Below are 21,315 nucleotides of genomic sequence, written 5' to 3' on the forward strand. Positions count from 1 at the left end.
GCTCCCAGATTTGTCCTTGACATGCTTGTGTTGAATTTTGAGACTCTAAAGACCAGAGTTTGGAAAACAAAAAGTTACTTTGAGAATGATCTTGAATTTTAAGGGCTAAAATGTCTCAACGCTGCTCAGGTTTACTGAGAGTCTATTAGAACTATTTTGTCAACCATGTCCTGAAGTACAGAGGGAGCAGGGGTATGATATCTCTGGCTATTTTGGTCTGCTACCTGCCTACCCACCCCTAAGCATGGCACAACGGTAACATCCTACAAAAATCAGGCCGTTAGCATCCCTGTCTGGTCCATAGCCTTTGGCTTTAGGAACTATCTCCCCACAAGGAAACAAATATAACAATAAAGCCAGCCAAATTTTTTTTTTTTGCTTTCCAGTGCAATAAAAGTTATGTCTACCCTATACTATAAGCTATTAGGTGTGCAGCAACATTACATCTTAAATTATATGCCTTAGTTAAAAAGTACTTTATTACAGAAAAACACTAACCATCACTTGAGCTTTCAGCTAAGGCATAATCTTTTTGCCGGTGGAGGGCTTTGCCTTGATGTTGATGGCTGCTGACTGATCAGGGTGGTCAGTGCTGAAGACTGGGGTGACCATGGCAATCACTTAAAACAAGGCAACAATAGAGTTTGCTGTATAGATTGACTCTTCCTTTCATGACTGATTTCTCTGTACCATGTAGGGCTGTTCAACAGCATTTTACCCAGTAGAACTTCTTCCAAAATTGGAGTCAACCCTCTCAGAACTTACTGCTGCTTTATCTACTATGGTCAAGTAATATTCTAAATCCTTTGCTGTCATTTCAAAGTCTTCTTCACAGCATCTTTACCAAGAGTAGATCCCATCTCAAGAAATACTCTCTTTACTCATCCATAAGAAGCAACTCCATATCTGTTGAAGTTTGATCAAGAGATTACAGCAAGTCAGTCCCATCTTCAGGCTCTGCTTCTAATTTTAGTTCTCTTGCTCTCTGTATTACATCTGCAGTTATTTCCTCCAATGAAAAAGTCATCCATGATGGTTGGAATCAAATTCCTCCCAACTCCTGTTCGTGTTGATAGTTTGACCTCTTCCCATGAATCACATGTGTTTTTAATGGCATTTAGAATAGTGCATTCTTTCCAGAGGTTTTCGATTGACTTTGCCCACATGCACCAGAGGAATCTTTATGTATGGCAGCTACACCCTTATGAAATGTATGTCTTAAGTAAGAAGACTTGAAAGCCTAAATCACTCCTTGATCCATGGAATGTAGAAAGGGTATTGTGTTAGCAGACATGAAAACAACATTAATCTCGTCCATCTCCGTCAGAGCTCTGGGGCGACCAGGTGCACTGTCAATGAACCGTAATATTTTGAGAGGATTTTTTTTTTCCTGAGCAGTAGATCTCCACAGCAGGCTTAAAATATCCAGTAAGCTACGTTGTAACAGATGCGCTGTTATCTAGGCTTTGTTGTTCTCTTGATAGAGCACAGGAAGAGTACATTTAGCACAGTTCTTAAGGGTCTTAGGATTTTCAGAATGGTCAATGATCACTGGCTCCAATTTCATTGTCATCAGTTGTATTAGCCCCTAACAAGAGTCAGACTGTCCTTTGAAGCTTTGAAGCCAAGCATTCATTGCCTTATCCTCTCTAGCCATGGAAATCCTAGATGCCATCTGCTTCCAACAGAAAGCTATTCGCTCTGCACTGAAAATTTATTGTTTAGTGCAGCCACCTTCATGAATTATCTTAGCTAGATCTTCTGGATAACTTGCTGCAGCTTCTACATCAGCACTTGCTGCTTCACTTTACACCTCTGTGTCATAGAGAGGGTTCTTTCTTGGAAGCTCATAAATCAACCTCTGCTAGCTTCAAACATCTGCAGCCTCCGCACCCATCTCGGCCTTCATAGAATTGGAGACCGTTAGGGCCTTGCTCTGGAGGAGGCTGAGGCTTATGGGAATGTTGTGAGTGCTTTGATCTTCTATCTGGGCCACCAAACCTTTCTCCATACCACCGACAAGGCTATTTCATTTATCATTTGCGTTTGCTAGAATAGCACTTTCAATTTCCTTCAAAAACTTCCCCTTTGCAGTCACACTTGGCTAACTATTTGGCTCAAGGTGAGCCAAACTGAAGGCAAAGTACAAGCTAACACCCCCAGGGGGATATGTGTAACATTCCTCAGGCAATCCTGGAAAGGCAAGGGGAAAACTAATAGTTAACTAATGGAAATCACAGTCATGTCGGACCTGAGTCTCCATCAGTTTGCAACAGTCTTAAGTAAGATTTAAAAAAAAAAAAATCAATCTTTTTCATAGATCAAATTTCCTGGAGTCCTAACATCACCCTCCCCTCCACAGTGATGTGGGGAACAAAGGCAAGAAGAACATGTAGATAAAAGTAAGTTTCTTTATAACCTGCAGCCCATTGACAAATACTTGAGATAGGCATAGTAAAACATTCCTCCAAGAAACTCTCAACTGCCTTGCCTTAATGTTCATGCCTTACTAGAGGGAAAAATAACTTTATCTCAACAATAACAAGGCCTCCAGTATCTTAAGAGTCTTCTTTAACATATGAAAGTCTTCTTGGAAACCTTCCATTTTCTTACCACCATCACCCCCAACTCCATAATATATAATCAGTCACTCCTCACAACCCCAGTGCACCTCTTTCTGCCTGTGGGTCCTGTCTCTGTCCTTTAATAAAATCACCTTTTTGCTCCAAAAAGGTCTCAAGAATTCCTTCTTCTCCATTGGACCCCAGCATCACTTCAAAATCTCATCAAAGAGACCTTGCTTTCAGCCTATCATACTTTTCAACATGCCTTCCCTGCTAAGCTTAATGATTTCTAGCTTTGGGTTTAAAGTAAGAGATGAGTGACTTTTCCTTTTACTTGAACACTTAGATTATCAATTGGCCTCATTTCAATACTGTTTTGTCTCTGGGAATACTTAGGCCCAAGGGGAGGGAGAGAGATGGGAGAACAGATGGTCAGTTGGGCAGTCAAAACATTTAACATTAAGTTCACCATCTTACATGAGCATGGCTTGTGGAACCCCAAACAGTTACAATAGTAACATCATTGATCACAGATCACAGATCTCTATAGCAAAATATAATAATCTGGATAAAGTTTGAGGTATTGTGAGGGTTATCGAAATGCGACCCAGAGATACGAAGTGAGCAACTGCTGTTAGAAAAATGACATTGACAGACTTGCTCAACACAGAGCTTCCACAAGCTTTGATTAGTTACAAAAAAAAAAATTGCAATCTGTGGAAAGTACAATCAAGTGAAGTGCTATGAAATGAAGTAGGCCTATTCCTCTTCTTGTACTGACCTGAGGTTTCTTCTTCTTCAACGAAATTTGCATGCTGCCTTTCAAAGCGAAAGCTCCCTGGAAATAGGGCTGTGGAAGGTCAAGGTGATATCTAGCCCTCTTGCTGTAACCCACACCAGCTTGGTCTGAATTCCCATAAGATCTTTTTTTATTTATTTTATATTTTTTCTGTGCCGCTTGCTGAGTAAACCATCCACATTTGTTACCTTGCTTACTCTTCCTAATTGCTATCATTGTGTTATTATTTTTATTTAAAGTCGAGAAAATTCAGGTAGACGGCCTAACTTCCATGACATCACAAACTAATAGGTAGCATCGCAAAGAGTCAAGCCTTGGTTATTTACACTCTAAAGCTCCTACCATTAGACCCTGTGTGTCACAGAAATGCATTGGCCATCCTGTCTCTAGAACTCACATTCTCATACAAGGAGGCAAATTCAATGTATGGGGAGTAGAAAATAGGAAGAAAAAATGGAATAAGGAAAGCCTCAGCAAAGAATGAGAAATGATAGGAATGGGCCAGTTTTTACCAAATTTTTCCAGAAGAAACTTTAAGATAAAGGAAAAAGATGAAGATCTCTAAGGGTCAAGGAGGTTTTCCTGAAATTGAATATAACTAGTAAACTATTTCTTTGAGGTTGTGTGTTGATATTAACAGTAGATGGATAGACATGGAAGTAAAGATAGAAAGATACAGAAATATAGATGTAAATACATTCTTAAGTATCTAAGTGGATAGTCCATGTTTATACTGTGGGGTTTTTTTATACCATATTTGAGTGTATCTGAAAAACCCTTAGATGATTAAGTCAACATTAAATTAGGATTTGTAGATGTAGGTACATTCCAAACTCTGAGGCTCATTTCTTTTTCTGTGTGCAGTGAGGGATTAGGAACAGATTGTTACAAAGGAAACTAGCTCTCAGTTCTGGACTAAGTGATTATACAATCAACCATTGCCATATTAATCTACCAGTTGACAGTTGCCATATTAATCTACCAATTGACAGTTGTCAGTGATCAGTTCCAGTGTTCCTAGAACACCTTGGTGAAGAATCATACATGAGAGTCAAAACGGAGTTGCTGACATTGAAGCCTGACTTAGGACAAACTCACTGAGGTTTCTCGACATTTTCCTTGGGCCTATTTAAGCAATGTTAGCTTTTATTTTATTATTTTTTTAAAGTTTATTTGTTTTGAGAGGGGGAAGGGGCAGAGAAAGAGGAAAAGAGAGAACCCCAAGCAGTTTCCTCACTATCAGCGCAGAGCCTGACTTGGGGCTCGAACTCAGGAACTGTGAGATCGTGACCTGAGCCAAGATTAAGAGTGGGACGCTTACCAGATGGAGCCACCCAGACACCCCATGCAATGTTAGGTTTTAACTGTAGGGATGGTGAAGGGCTACAGCTGAACCTGTCCTGCCAGAGTGAACTCTGAGGCCAAGGCAGAAGACAAAGATGACGATGAACGATGAATGTAGAATGGAGATAAACACAGGGAGAAAGAGACACAAAGGAATATAACTCTAAGGGATATGGCCCAATTTACATTACAAAGCTTCCCAGGATTTAGCCTTTGAAATTCAGTTGACAGCTCATTCAGTTATTCTTTTATTCACCTTTTCAACAATTATTTATCAAGTGAGAGGTACCGGGCAATACGCCAGGCATACAGCGTTACACAAAACAAAACTGTTTTCTGCTATCAAAGGCTCTTACACTTTAGTGAGGGAGATGAATGTCAAGAACCGCGATGTGTCTGAGATTTTCCTCTGTTTATAAGCTAACATGGCTTACCAGTTTCATGGATGTTGACAATGGTCAGAGCTCTAGAGTGAAAATAGCCAAGGCTTGACTCTTTGTGATGCTACCTATTAGTTTGTGACGTCATGGAAGTTACTTGGGCCATCTCCCTGAACTTTCTCAACCTTAAATAAAAATAATAACACAATGATAGAGACCTGTGGTCAGAAATGAAAGACCATGTCTCATAACAATAACAGCATGTGTACCACTATCCTGAGGCACAGTCGCCACAAGGCAATGGTAAGAGGTCCAGATGATGGCTCCGAAACAGTGGCCTGGGCTGCTGGAGAGAACCTTGAAATCACAGAGAACACATTCTTTACATATAAGGTTTCTGGATAAACCACAGGTGCCCAGTTCAATTTGAATGATTGTTAAACAACAGATAATCAATTAAGTGTAAATATGTTCCAAATATCGCATAGAACATTCTTCTGCCAAAAAAAATTGTTTATCTAAATTCAAATTTAACTGCTTACCTGTAGTTTAATTTAGTAAAGCTGGAGACTCTAGGCCTGCCTGACTTCTGCCTCTATAGGAAGCAATATTTCTGTCTTCCACTCTATGTTACACACATCCTTGTGAACATAGGCAGGAACAAAGTAAATGCTTCTGCTGAAAACATGCTCAGAAATGTAAAAGTCCATAGGAAAGTATTTCCTGGGATGTCTGGGTGGCTCAGGGCTCAGTCAGTTAAACATCGACTCTAGATTTTGGCTCACATCATGATCTCATGGTCATGAGACTGAGCCCCGTGTTGGGCTTTGCACTGAGTGTGGAGGCTGCTTGAGATTCTCTCTCTTCCTCTCCCTTTGCGCCTCTCCCCTCTCTCCCCTGCTCATGCTTGCTCTCTCTCTCTCTCTCTCTCAAATATAAAAATTAAAAAAAATGTAAAAAGGGTATTTCCCAATACTGACATTAGTCAAATTAAAACAAAGACACAATTCCAGTTTTTGATAAGTTGTATGAAGAAATTTGGAGAGTGCTGTTGAAAGGTAGACCTGACATATCCCAACAGAATATTCTTAGATAACTAAATAGAACCTTAAATTGTACTGTTCTATCCCTCTGATGTGCTCATAGGTCTTTATTAAATCAACTCTCATAGCAATAGTTCCACCTGTCAGGATCATTTATAAAGGATTATTCCTCTTTTACAGTGCAGGGATTACACTCATTTAGTGTTATCTTTCCTAGCAGAATAGGGTTAATGTCTTGCTCAAAGAATGCTTCTTTAAAAAGTTTGATCGGTGTGTTCATTTGATCTTGTTACTTTACTGGTCTTTCCTCCAAATGACTGATTTCAGGAGGACAAATCATATCCTTACTATTGTCAGAGAGAACAGAAAATCTGATCACAATTTCTGCTTTCTCAAATGAACTCGGGTGCTGGAGATCAACCAGAAACTTGGTGCGAAAATGGCCGATTTTGGGTTTGATGCATGAGCTTTAAGTTATCAAATGTGGTATTCTTTTTTTTTTTAATTTTTAATGTTTATTTATTTTTGAGAGAGAGACAGAGTACGAGCAGAGGCGGGGCAGAATCTGAAGCAGGCTCCAGGCTCTGAGCTGTCAGCACAGAGCCCAACGTGGGTCTCAAACTCACGAACCACAAGATCAAGACCTGAGCCGAAGCCAGAGGCTCAACTGACTGAGCCACCCAAGTGCCCTTATCAAATGGAATATTCTGGGCTGGCTTGCAAACAAATTTCTGGTCTTGAAAAATGTGATTGTACTACATGGTTATATTTTGAATATCTGCCAAAATATTTTGAATTATGTACTTTGCGCATCAACTCTGTAATAATGGGGTTTGGAGTTCTGCTTGATTCATTCATTGTATTTTTTTTATTAATTTTTTGAGCAATTCAAGTACCAGTTACATGTGCAATAGATATGACTAAACCACATTTTCTGATGTCCATGAAGATTGTGGGCTAATTTTCCTCATTTACCATGAATCGACTTCTTTTGTACACTCTACTACCGAGTTGTCTGCAGTTTTGATTCCCCCTCAAAGCTCCCCGCTTTGTGTGGAAGGGAAAGACAGAAGTTCGATACTTGTCAATCCTGGTTACATCCTATGGGGAACTACTCTTCTATACACATGGTTACATTTCCCTCTTTTGTTCGGGAACACATAAGTTTTAGTGATTTTTGAAACTGCACTTTTAAATACACTTTTAGAACACAAACTCCTCATCATTTATAAAGAGGCCATCAGATTTAATGAGGACATTTTCAGTGGAGTAAGAACTGGACTTTTTCCTCCTGTTTTCATTGTGCCATTGTGTGTGATGTTGAATTCGCCTCATCAGGCTTGCGTTTCACGAGAACCTTCTCCTCTTCACTGCCTCAGCTTTACTCCTCTCTGTAGTGTGCCTTGTGTTTAAAACACTGCATTGACCCCGTGACTATGAAGTTATTTCATAGCTGCTGTCTGAGGTAGCCTCTCATGTCGTCAGCTATTGCTGACCTAACGGATTCATGTGTTAATACACTTCTTCCAAAAATGTTACTCCTCAGCAGACCACACAGATAAAAATTATTATTATTATTATTATTATTATTCCTCTTAACATCTGTGAAATCTTCCTCTTATTTTTCTTACTATGTCCACTCCTTCTCAGATTCCCTGGCTGGCTTCCTCCTGTTCCTGGGCCCAGCCATTAAATGTTGATGTTAGTTTAGACACATTCTTCAACTCTTCCTTTAACCTATGTATTCTGTCCAAAGATTTCATCCATTCAATGGTATTTGTTCATTCATTTCAATTGTAATTTACGCACAAACTGACTTGCCCATTCGTGTCACCGGGGCAATCATTCTCCTGATCTACTGATATAAATTTCAAACACTCTACTTACAAACTTCAGAGTTATGCAATCTTTCTAAAATGTTTTAAATACTTCCCAAGTCAACTTCATTGTTTTTTTCCCCTGGTTTTCTGACATTATTAAACATTGTGCCAAATTCCAGTTGCTCAAATTGGAAACTTAGCAACATTCACCGCCATGTTTTCTCACATCATCCCAGTTGATAAGCCCCCACTCCTCTCCTTCCTCCAGGGTTCTCTGCATGCCCCTGGTTTCCCTGGAAGCCTCGGCCAGGAGCCACAGCCCAAGCCTCCCAGATTCTCAGGTGCTATCCTCTGCGAGGCCTCCCGTAGCCCAGCTCAGAAGTCCTCCAAGGACAGATGGAAACTCTTTTCCATATGTGGGAATCCCTTCTCCATGACTTTTCCTCTTTGGGACCCTCTCCCAAAAGGGGAGAAGCAGACCCCTGAATTTGGATTTCTGTGTCCTGTACTTCTTGTCTGGGCTCCATGTCATGGCCTCAGGGAGACAGATGGGGTAGTGACGAGGCTTACCTAGGGTGATCATGGTCTTGTACTGGTTGCTATTTAATGCCTAAAGTAAGTGACTTATGTATTTTCCCAGGTTCTTTTTTAAAATTTTTATTTGTGAGAGAGAGCATGTGCTTGTGAGTGGGGGAGAGGCAGAGAGAAGGGCATAGGATCCAAAGAGGGCTCTGTGCTAACAGCAGCAAGTCCGATGAGGGCCTTGAATTCACTAACGGTGAGATCATGACCTGAGCCAAAGTCAGGTGCTCAATCAGTTTAGCCACCCAGGCACCCATGTATTTTTCCAGTTTCTTTAGTTAATAATGGCAGCAAAAAAGTCTGATTTCAGCTACTCCATTATGACTGGAACGGGATGAGGCAACTACTTCCAACTTTTCCTTAATAATATGACTTTATCCAAATAAGATGGATCTACTACTATTACTAGATGAATGGATTATAAAAAATATCAATTAATTTTTTATGGAAAATGATTCTATTGATTTACGGCTCTATTCTACCCCAGGCTTTGTACACAATTCTCCTCTTCTGCCGTAACAATTTTAGCTTTTCAATGGTTGCTTTACTATTTTGTGTACTATTACTACATTTCCTCTTTTATCCATTGATTTTGCATGTATATAATAGTCTTATGTTTTAAAATTTGCTGTGTAATCTCCATACATGTAGCTCATTCATTTCTAAATATATGGTAAGTACTGAAAGCTTCTCTGAAACTCATCTTGCACATCCTTGTGTTCTCACTCTCTTGAGAACATTCCTCCTCGATCTCTGTTGCCAGGGCTGTAGCACAGAACCTGTGACACAGCTGCCATAGGGGACCTCACCGTGACTTCCCTTCCCACCTCCTCTGCTCTCTCTTGTGCTGGATTTCTTGTTTCCCAGGTCCGAGTCTGTCTTCATGTTTGCCTTCTCTGTCATCCAAAAGCTTGAGGAGGGTGCATGGGATGTACATTTTTGGAGCCATAACATGTCTGAAAATTCTAGCCTCACTCTTGATTGATAATTTGGAAATAATTTTCCATTCGAATTTTCAAAGAATCGGTTCACTGGCTTCCAGCTCCCAGTGCTGGTATCATACCATTTGGTGTCAGTCTAATTTCTCCTTCATCCTAAATTATCTATTTTATCTCTGCACATTTGATAGAATTTTCTCTGAAGATTCCTGGTGTGTGTGTGTGTGTGTGTGTGTGTGTGTGTGTGTGTGTGTTTGATATGTATCTTTTTGTATTCATTGGATACTTCCTATCTGGTAACTCATTTCCTTCCGTTTGAGGAAATTTTCCTCTGTTACTGCTTTTTTTTTTCTTTTTCATTTTGTCCAAGTGTATGAACTTCCAAGTTGATCTTCTAACACTGATCTTTTCCACATATTGTTACCTTTTTACTTTTTCATTCTACTCCCCACAAAGGTATAAGTATATCCCAATCTTACTAATTATTTTTTGGAGAGGAATTTTTAAAAATTTTCCTTAAAGTTTATTTATTTATTTTTTAGTTCTATTTCTCTTCCCCTTTCTCTCTTTCTTTTAGAGACTGTATCTTCCTTTGACATTAGCATATTTCTCTAAATGTCTATGGATCCTTATCTTTTCATTAGTATTTAAAGGGTGAGGTATTTGTAAAGCTGACTGGAAGCTCTGTTTTCATAGGGTTCACAAACAAAAGTGTGTTGAGATAGATTCAGTCACATGGAGATCCTACCTGTGAATATCTATGGGCATTTATCTATTTATTTTAATAATCTATTCATTTTTAAAATTTACATCCAAGTTAGTTAGCATAGAGTGCAACAATGATTTCAGGAGTAAGTTTCTTAATGTTCCTTACCCATTTAGCCCATCCCCCCTCCCATAACCCCTCCAGGAACCCTCTGTTTGCTTTCCATATTTAAAAGTCTCTTATGTTTTGTCCCCTGTCTGTTTTTATATTATTTTTGCTTCCCTTCCCTTATGTTCATCTGTTCTGTGTCTTAAAGTCCTCATATGAGTGAAGTCCTATGATATTTGTCTTTCTCTGACTAATTTTGCTTAGCATAATACCCTCTAGTTCCATCCACGTAGTTGCAAATGGCAAGATTTCATTCTTTTTGATTGCTGAGTAATACTCCATAGTGTGTGTGTGTGTGTGTGTGTGTGTGTGTGTGTCACATCTTATTTATCCATTCATCCATCAATGGACATTTGGGCTCTTTCTATACTTTGTCTATTGCTGATAGTGCTGCTGTTTTGACCTGGTCAGTTTCCTCAGAAAAGAACTGTATCTAGTCTTATACCTGGGATCCTAACACTGGTTGTTGGTCTTCTGGAAGTTGAGAGGGAAACAGAGAGGGAGAGGGTCCCACTTTCAGCCTCCAGACATTGCAGCCTGACAATTTCACAGGCCTTTCTGTTGTCTCTCATTCTAGACTCTCTTCCCTAGTCATTTCAGAAAATGCCTGTAAAATTTAGATGGTAAGTGACAAATTTCAGTTTCATTGGCAATAAGCCATAAAATGAACCAAGATACCCAGATATTTGAATTCATAAACGGAAGAAACATGAGTTTCTACATGTCAGAGGGATGCATTCTCTCACTTGCTCTCATCTGTACTTTCTCTAAAGCAGGCATGGTGCCATGACCACCAGGAATCACATGCTGGTATTCTATCAGGCTAGATCCTCACAGAAGAGGGATCCTTTCTCCAGAACTCTTGATGCTCCCAGACGAAGAAAAAATAAAATAAAAGCAAAGGACGTATTCATGCTATGTGTCCATCCTTTCCACTTTGCTTAGAGAAATGGAGTCTTCTGACAGGTCAAGACTCATCTCCTTACTCACCCCTGTGATAGGGTAGAGGGAGACACGGAAGAGAGCTCTCAAATCCCCACCTGCAACCTTTCCTACATACATACTATTTCAAATGTATCCTGCTCACAAAATGAAACTTGTGTGTGTGTGTACACGTGTGTGCGCATGTGTGTTCCCTCTGGGTGCTAGGCATCCTTTTGTTCCACAGGCCATTTCTTGAGGTCCAGCAACTCAGCTCACAATAAATTTAACTACTACCCCAAACACATGCAGGATGCAGTATAAAAAGAAAACAGGAGGGCTGCAATTAAAGACAAAACAAAGCCAAAATCTAAAAAATAAATAAATAAATAAATAAAAATGAAACAAAATAACAAAAAGGAAAGCAAGTTGTAAATTGGGGAAAGTCGAATCCACACACAGCCCTCCTCCACAAACATCCCAAACTTACACAACAAAGATTGTTAAGGACTGCCTGGGTGGGTCAACATGTCTTCCCCTAGAACTGGGCTCTAGAAAAGCATTACTTGGGAAATTTTGTGTGCAAGTATTAGAAAACTCCAGTCACACTTAGTGAAAAATATACCCCCCTCCCCACCTTTTGCTGGCTTATTAGCACAATCAAAATGTACGATAATCACAGAAATGATTTGATCACAGGCTCTGGTCGGCCTTCTTAAAAGCCCACATTGTGTTCAGGCTGTGCCCTCCTGATCTGACAAACTCTCACCATGAGACCACTTGGCCAGGGAGTAAAAGGTTTTCGTTTTCTTCAGTCACCACCGAAAATGGCATCCAGTCCGTGTTCCCCTCTTACCTCAGTGCCCGCTAAGCTGGAGGTGACTCTTAGCCCTGTCGCTGAAGGATGGAAGAGGAGAGTAGATCATGGGAGCCTCAGCTGTGCTTTCTAGTCTCTGCTGGCTTTGTTGGTGTTTGAGAAATAATCTGTAATTTGTGACACTCCAAAAGACAAAATGAAAAGCAAACCTTATAAGTATGTACTGTAAGTGTTTTATTACAAAAAAATGCAAACATGCAGAAAAACAGAGAGAGCATTAAACTCACATTCTCATTAGCTGGACCCCAGAACTCAATTTGTCACCACACTTACCTATCTATCTATCATCTATTCATTTATTTATTTTTGAGGGCGTAGGAGCACAGGAGTGGGGAGAGAGAGAGAGAGAGAGAGAGAGAGAGAGAGAGAATCTTAAGCAGGCTCCATGCCCAGTGCAGAGCCCAATGTGGGGCTCAATCTCATCTTAAAGTGAATAAAAGACATCACATCATTTCATGTCCACATGAAATATCATTTCAAGTATGCATTTCAAGAAACAAAAACAAAATGTACACTTTCTCATATTTATACTGAAAAATGGGTTTCTGAGCGTTGTTTTTTTCTCAATTTTTAAAAAAACAATTTTAATGTTTATTTATTTCTGAGAGACACAGAGACAAAGACAGAGACAGAGGCAAAGTGCAAGCAGGGGAGGGACAAAGAGAGAGGGAGACACAGAATCTGAAGGAGGCTCCAGGCCCTGAGCTGTCAGCACAAAGCCTGATATGGGGCTCAAACTCACAAGGCGTGAGATCATGAGCCACCCAGGTGCCCCTCTGAGGGTTTTTTTTAAACCAATCTGACAGTCTGTGTTTTCTTTAAAAATTAAAAATTTCACACCAATTACAATAATGTAGTACAGTATGGTTGGATTTTAATCTATCATCTTGTTTATTGTTTTCTATTTGTCTCATCTGTCCTTTCACCCACCTTGCTTTTCTTTCACCCTTTCACCTTTTCTTGCTTTTTGGGCTTCAATTGGTGTTTCTTATACCTCCATTATGTCCAGTATTGTGTTACTATTTATAGATATTTTAAGAATATTTTCTAGAATTTACATTATACCTCTTATGATAATACTCATTCAAAAAATATACATTTCACCTATAGTGAAAGAAACAAACATTGTGCTTTTGTCTATTTCGTGTTTTGTTTTATTTTATTTCTATATATGTCTCATACATTTATATCACTACATATACTACAGTTTTTTCTTTAGACACCCAATTATCTTTTCAAATAATAAAAATACTAAACATCTCTTTTAACTGACCCTCATATTTGTAAATCATATCTTCCTGATACATTGCAAACCATTTGTGGAAAAGGGATTTACCTTCTGAATATATATGTTAAAAAGCCTTTTACAGGGGTAGCCTGGGTGACTCAGTTGGTTGCACGTCTGACTTCAGCTCCGGTCATGATGTCGCAGCTCATGAGTTCGAGTCCAACATCAGGCTCTGGAGCCTGTTTCAGATTTCTGTGTGTGTGTCTCTCTCCCCTTCTCCTACTCATGCTCTCTCTTTCTTTCTCAAAAATAAATAAACATTTAAAAATTTTTTTTAAAAAGCCTCTGATAGCTAAACAAATATTAAAAGAAAATAGGGGTTAGTCAAAGGCTCTGAATAGATATTTCTCCAAAGAAGATATACACATGGTCAATGAGCACTTAAAAGATGCTCAAAGTCATTAGCTATTAGTGAAATGCAAGTCAAAACCAGGAGACACCACTTTCAAGGGTAGTAGGTTGACTATCATAAAAAGATAAAAACAAATGTTAGAGAACATGGCTGGTGAGGGTGCAAAATGTTGCCGCTTCTTTGCAAGGCAGTTTTGCATTTCTGCAAAAGGTTGACAGAGTATTACACTATGACTTAAAAATTCCACTTCTAATGACATATCCAAGAGAAATGAAAAAACAAACAAACAAACAAACAAAAATCCACATAAAGGTTTGTACGTGAAGGTTCATAGCGGCATTATTTGTAATAGGCAAAAAGTGAAACAACTCAAATGCCCATCTGTTGGTAAATGGATAAATAGCAGGCAGTATACTCCATACAACGGAGTCCGCTCCGGCAACTGACATGAATAAAGTATTGATACACGCGACAGCATAGCTAACCTGAAATATGATTCCTTTTCTATGCGATGGCCCGAGTAGGCAAACCCATACACATAGAAAGCAAATTAATGATCGCCCAGGTCTGGGCTGTGGCAACGGATTGGGGAAAGATGGACCTTGACTGCTAATAAGTGTGAAGATTTGAGGGGAGAATCATGAAAATTTCTAAAATTAGACCATGATTCTGATTGCACGACTGTATATATATATATATATATATATATATATATATATACTGAAATGTTCTTGTTATATAGTGAGTCATATTTTTAAATGGGCACATTTTATATTACATGAATTATTTCTCTATGGAGTTGTTAGCCAAAAGTCTGTTTCATAATGGCACTCAGTGCTCCATCCCGACACGGAACTGAACGCAGTAGGTAGCAATGTATTTAGATGTTTTGTCCTTGCCTAACACGGATTTGCAATTATTTAGCTGGAAATAGAGACATCCTCATTGTCAGGGATTCCCTTCAAAACAGACAATTTCATGTCCTGCTGTTTGCTTTCCTTACTCACAGTTACTTCTTTCAGATATATACTCTCTTTGTTGCAAAATATAAATCCAATTCAAGTCAGTCTGAAGAAGCTTGGAAATTTATCTGCTTCTGCAACAAAAACAGAAGTAGATGTGGCTTTGACCTGTGTTCATTGGCTTTCTGCTTCTTTTCCTTTCTCCTGGGTAAGATCTGCTCTATTAGAAACCCACATCTCCTAAACTTCTGGCATGACAATAGTAATAGAAAGACTTTTCTACTCAAATGCTCTGGTAAATAAGTTCCTAGCAGGGCTCCATATAGTTACATACCAACTTCTCAATCAGAAATTAAAAGAAAAAAAAATTTAGTGTTTATTTATATTTGAGCAAGTGAGAGAGAGACCAAAACAGAGCATGCGCAGGAAACAGGCCTCCCTCTCTGAGGGAGACACAGAATCTGAAACAGGCTCCAGGCTCCGAGCTGTCAGCACAGAGCCTGATGCGGGGCTGGAACTTACGAACTGCAAGATCATGACCTGAGCCGAAGTAGGTGCTTAACCGACTGAGCCACCCAGGTTCCCCTCAATCAGAAGTTTTAAAAGAGAAGAGAAAAAACATATCTTTGTCAGCTGATGAAGTTTGGAAATGCCAATTAATTACATTCCTCTTTCTCCTAATAGTTTGGAATGAATTGAAATGTAAGGTATAGGGAATCTCAAACATAGAGCAAAATATCCCCTTGATTGACAGTACAGTTAGTTGGAGAAGGGGCTTAGGTGGCCAAGTGGTTTCGTATCACTGTCTAGGACAAGTCTCGAATGAATGGGGAAGTCATTTCCATGTGGAAGAGGATTTACACACTTCTCTGAAAAAGGGACCTTTCAGAGAGGCCCAGAAAACCTCCACTAATGAGCACACCAACTATTGTCCGTCTTTGGGGAGGAGAGAAGGAGCAAAGAAAATTGAAAATAACTGCCTTTGTACCTGTATCTTTTGAGAAGGGAAGGGAGGTGAGGAGGTTTGGGAAGTTTCCTCTCGCTTGTGGAGGAGAAAGAAATAAACCGGTATCTATAAAAGTCACCCTAAGCTATGAGGCATAGAAGCGCGGATGAACATTAACGTGTGCACACAAGACTCTCATTGTGTCTTTTGTTCTTCCCGTACTCACACAGAACAATGGTGGGCATCGCCAGTGCCTATCCCTTTGGGTGGCTGTTCTGGAGGAAATGTTTGAATCTGGCACAATCAACGAACGCTTGAGCAGAGTTTCATTGGCTACATTGATGCTGCTTTGATGTGTATTACTGAATCTTACACCCATGACAAGACTTTAATTTGACTAAATCACATAATCATGATGCAGTGGCTAAGTATTATCATAGCACAGTACAATAATGCTGATTTAAATGGAATTACGGGGACCTCAGAATGAAAACTCAAGTATGCTGCAATAGTTGAGAAAAGTGATTAACTGGTAATGAGGGCCAATTAAAGATCTCTTTGAATAGTTTAAATGCCTTTGAAATTAAAATACATTTCCCACTTAAGAAATAACTAGTTCTTTAAATATTATTAATTATAAACTAGTCATTAATTTCAAATGAACAGTAAGTTAGCGATACTATCGTATTCATTATTATTATATCTTCTGATGTCACCAATGTGTTGAAATATTAATAATAGTGATTTTCTCTCTTCTTAAAGCACATAAACTACTAAAGGATTATAAAAAATATGTAAACAGGTAAGAAAAAATAAATTTCATAGGTGTGTCTCTTTCTGGAAAATAAATACATATATTTTAGGTCCCAAATTAATGTCTTAATAAATCTTCATGGGTAAAGTGTCTGTTACTTCATACTTTAAAATTTTTAATTATAAATGGTCATACCTATGAGTAATTAAGTATTGAGGTGAAGGAAAGTAATAAACATATGCCCTCAGCCAATTCAGTAACTTACAATTTTCACTGTAAGATTAATTCAGTGTCAATTTTTCAGGAACCAGTGATTGAAAGAAAAAACTTTCCCAATTTCATCTCACAAATATTTTTGACGTGAAATTCAAGGAAACTTTTTAAATTTGAAAAACTACAAAATTATTTAAAATGTGACCTATGAAGTTAAAAAAAAAAAACTACTAAAATTTGCTCAAAAGGCCAATTGGTGACATATGAACACTACAGAAAAATTCTAATTTTCCTGCTCAATTTACATCACTGTTGACTCATTTCTTAAATAATTGACAGATTTTAATCACTGAAGGAGGACATATAGACTATTTCCCAGGTATTAAGCACACAAATGAGCGAAATCAGCATCATGCAATCTCAGTACATATAATCTAGTTCTTATCTCAGTTACCAATATGCTGCTTCCCTTTCTCCACTCCTTTCCTTGCCTCTTATATTAACTTTTTATTCCTAAGTAGTAATAATAACAGGGTGCTTATATTCCCCATTTTCATAGTACTTGAAGGTAGTTCCCATAGTTCAGTCATTGGTACTGCGCTCCATATAAGAAAAAATATATATAATCTTACAGAACAAGCTGTAAGTTAAGGTCTTAGGGGCTCCCAAACAGACAACTAGAAAGTTTTGGGGTTCAGCCCTTATGCTCTTCCGTATCTGAACCCACATTCAGTGTTCTTTCCATGTCTTAAATCTGATAGAAACATTGTAACATATAAACCTTAAAGCACTTGCTTTTCTAGTTTAATCAAAATTCAGCAAATTAACTATAAGAACGACAAGGTAAAATGATGGATATTTTAGATATAATCTCAGCAATGACCAGAAATACTTAGTTGGGGTTGTTACAGAGGACTGATAATGAGGATGTAAAGATACAATTTCTAGAATTAGTCTCAGATACAGAAAAATAGAGGACTAGTAAAAAAAAAAAAAAGATTTGACACCTGAAATAGGTGAAGAGAATTCTAGTAACACGTAGAGGTATTTTGAATGTCTACGAAAGCAGATGGATTAATACCCAGGTTTCTCAAATGATTTGAAAATAAGTTCATGGACACATTCTTGAAAACATTTGAGGAAACTTGGTGAAACTTAGAAGTACCACAAGTTTGAAGTTTGACAAATAATTATTACACTTTGAAAAGTTGGATGAAGATTCTGCCTACTGCTGCTGAGTAGCATAATATTGCCTTCCTTTCTAAAGAACACATCATTAAAGTTGAAAGATGATTCCTTAGAGAAGGAGGTGAATATAGACCCACAAAGAACAAATCATGTCAGACTAGGCATTTGTGGACAAGATTTAGAAAAGTGCAAGATCAAAGTGATGGATTAGGAGCTGATTGAAAAACTCAACCCAAAGAGATGATTAATGGATAGATGTCAATGTGTAAAGGTGGTTTCCAGTAGGGTGCCACTGACTTTATCCTTGGCCATGTCCTTTTCAAAATTTTATCAATCATTTGGATAAAAAAAATATATATAAAAGGCATGACTAGTAGCAGGGATATGTAGCAAATATGTTAAATGACTAGTTAAATAATAGAGGACTTAGGTGATTCCTTTAAAAATGAGTGAATACATAATCTTCAAAATATAAAAGAGTATTTTAAATGAGGGGAACAGTAGCCCTGTTCAATTCTATAGTGACCCAAGGATGCCTAGAAGTCTGCATTTAGTTGGTGATGCACGCTTTAAAAACCAAAACAAATTAAATAGAACACACTGAAAGAAAATCAAAGAAGGAATTAGGCTGTATGAAAATAGTTTCCATAGTCAGAGATTTTTTTCAGGCAATATTATTGGCACACAACAGGAGATATGTTGACTGGTTGGTGATGGTTTATAAGACGGCTTATATTTATTGTGTGCTGATGTGTTGACTGAATGACGAATGGTATCTGGAAACTACTGGAAGACAGATTTATATGCTAGCAGCTGATGACTAGAAAAGTCAGTAGGCTGCGAGACAGATTCAGTAGGCTGCGAGACCCCGTCTATTGTTTATGATCATACGTAGGGCAAATGACCACTTGGTCAGGAGCAGTGCTGATAAGGACCACCAGCTGCAGGATTTGATTTCTAAGTGTTTTTTCAGTGTTATTTCTAATAGCAAATCTAAGTCACATGTGAAAAAAAAAATATCTAAAAAACAGGTAGAAACAGCTATTAAGTTGAATTCATCGGAGATTCTATATATGACAAAAATAAGTTCCACCTCTGTGTGGACTGTATTATTATTCAAAAACATTTGCTTCCTCGTCCAGGAAAGATTGAGAAGACAACTGAACTTTCAAGAGAGTTGTATTTCCAACTGGTGGCAGCATGGCCTCAAAGAGAGTTTGAGCATTCAGAACATAAAATAAGCATTGACACTCCAAACTGGAAGGGACAAGGAAAAGACTGAGAAACCTGCCTAGCCCCAGAGAGAACAGATTCTCAATGACCTTCTCAGACATTGGCAAAATAAGGTGGTGAAAAGGAAGGACATCTCCAAAAGTAGAGCCAGAGGGCTATAGGGGAAGGGATAACAGACTGGGAGAGGGAATATCTATTCCTAAGGTTTAGATCGGGATCTAGACAACATCTTTCATCCTAAAAGTAAGAGCTTCTCAAAATATCCACCCAGCAGGTGTAGAGGATTACTATAGACCAGAGACAGCCGGATGCTTCCAATAGTTACCTTTTCCAAATGAGAGCTTTTATCGCAATTCTATTGTTTTTGTAGCTCCACTGAATACAGAGAGTGGGGGGAGGCATTTCCCTTGGTTTTTGTTCAGAGGTCTCCTTATCAAGAAGACACTGCTCCAGACCGGATGTAGAGACTTCTACATGTCTGTGATGGATGATGTTTTTAGGATTTGGGCTTGATGCCCTTGATGAGGGAGTGTGGATGCCTTGTGAGGGAAGGAGGAAAATAAAATTAATGTCTAGAAAGATAGACCCTGCTGTATTATGACACCAAAAATATCCCCTGCCCCTCACTGGTGAAGAAATACACTTCCCCATCTTCCTGACATCCATCCTAGCCTTCTGACTCACCTGGTCAATAAAAAGAAGTATAAGTGACACATCTTCTTCCTGACAGAAACTTAAGCACCATTGTTCCTCTGCTCTAGGCTAAAGCTGCTTCATCAGTGCGTGCCCATGTCAGAAGGATGTGGAACACAACTGCAGGAGATCTGTTCATAGATAGCTACCGCGAGGGAGAAACAATGCTTTGTGGACATTTTTTGAGCTGTTGGCTTCCACCGGATAGTATTGGCTCTCTTGACCATGACAGTCTCTGAGAAAGGAGAATCTTCTTCCAAGAGGCCAGTTACCTTCAAACGAACGGAAACCATGAAGCGGATCTTCCAGCCCTGATATATGTGTATGTGCAGATACGATAGTACAAAATGCGGTACCCTGAGCAAATAAGACAGCTGCATATTTATCTAGTTTGAAAAATACAAAGGAATAAAATAAACTATTTGTTGATTTATAACAGGTAGAAACAATAGTCTTAAGAGTATGTTCTGTTGCCTATGGTAAGAAATAACGCATCTCTGCTGAATTCCGTTAACACGCAAAGTGATAAGAATTACTAGTTGTAAAATTCTTTCAAGTAAAAGATTATCTTCACCCATATGACGTATCAATATATTTGGCATATGTAGCCATAATTTGGTTAACTTTAATCAATTAAATCCTAACAGCATTCCATAACAAGTTGAAGGTCGTAATTCCATTCAGAAAGCAGTATTTATTTTTTTTTTTTAAATTTTTTTTCAACGTTTATTTATTTTTGGGACAGAGAGACACAGAGCATGAACGGGGGAGGGGCAGAGAGAGAGGGAGACACAGAATCGGAAACAGGCTCCAGGCTCTGAGCCATCAGCCCAGAGCCTGATGCGGGGCTCGAACTCACGGACCGCGAGATCGTGACCTGGCTGAAGTCGGACGCTTAACCGACTGCGCCACCCAGGCGCCCCAGAAAGCAGTATTTAAAACACACTTGACTTACAAAAAATATATTCATATCTAGAATAAGAGAATAGCTTTATAGAGAAAAGAAGTTAAAAGCAACGTATTTTTTTTTTTTGCAAATGCTAAAAAATAGAAGCATCAGTTAAATGATGCTTTTGGAGAGTATTTTTCTCGTCTGACGTTTAAAACCTAGAGCTCACCCACCTCTCAAGCCCAATATTTTTATTTTTTATTTTTTAATGTTTTTATTTGAATGTAGTGGACACACAATGTTAAATTACTTTCAGGTGTCCAACATAGTGATTCTACAAGTTTGTACATTATGCTGGGCTTACCCCATGTGTAGCTAACGGCTGTCACCAGACAGTGCTATTACAGTATCATTGACTATATTCCCTATGCTGTGCCTTTTATTTCCAGGACTGATTCAGTCATTCTATAACTGGAAGCCTGTATCTCCCACTCCCTTTCACTCATTTCCCCCCACCCCTGGCAACCATTACTTTGTTCTTTGTATTTATTTACAGGTCTGATTTTACTTTTTGTTTATTTATATTTTAGACTCTATATATGAGAGAAATCATAGAATATTTGTCTTCTCATTCTGGTTTATTTCACTTACCATA

The sequence above is a fragment of the Prionailurus viverrinus genome, chromosome A2 (genome assembly GCF_022837055.1).
Source record: "Prionailurus viverrinus isolate Anna chromosome A2, UM_Priviv_1.0, whole genome shotgun sequence".
In the NCBI taxonomy this organism is placed as follows: Eukaryota; Metazoa; Chordata; class Mammalia; order Carnivora; family Felidae; genus Prionailurus; species Prionailurus viverrinus.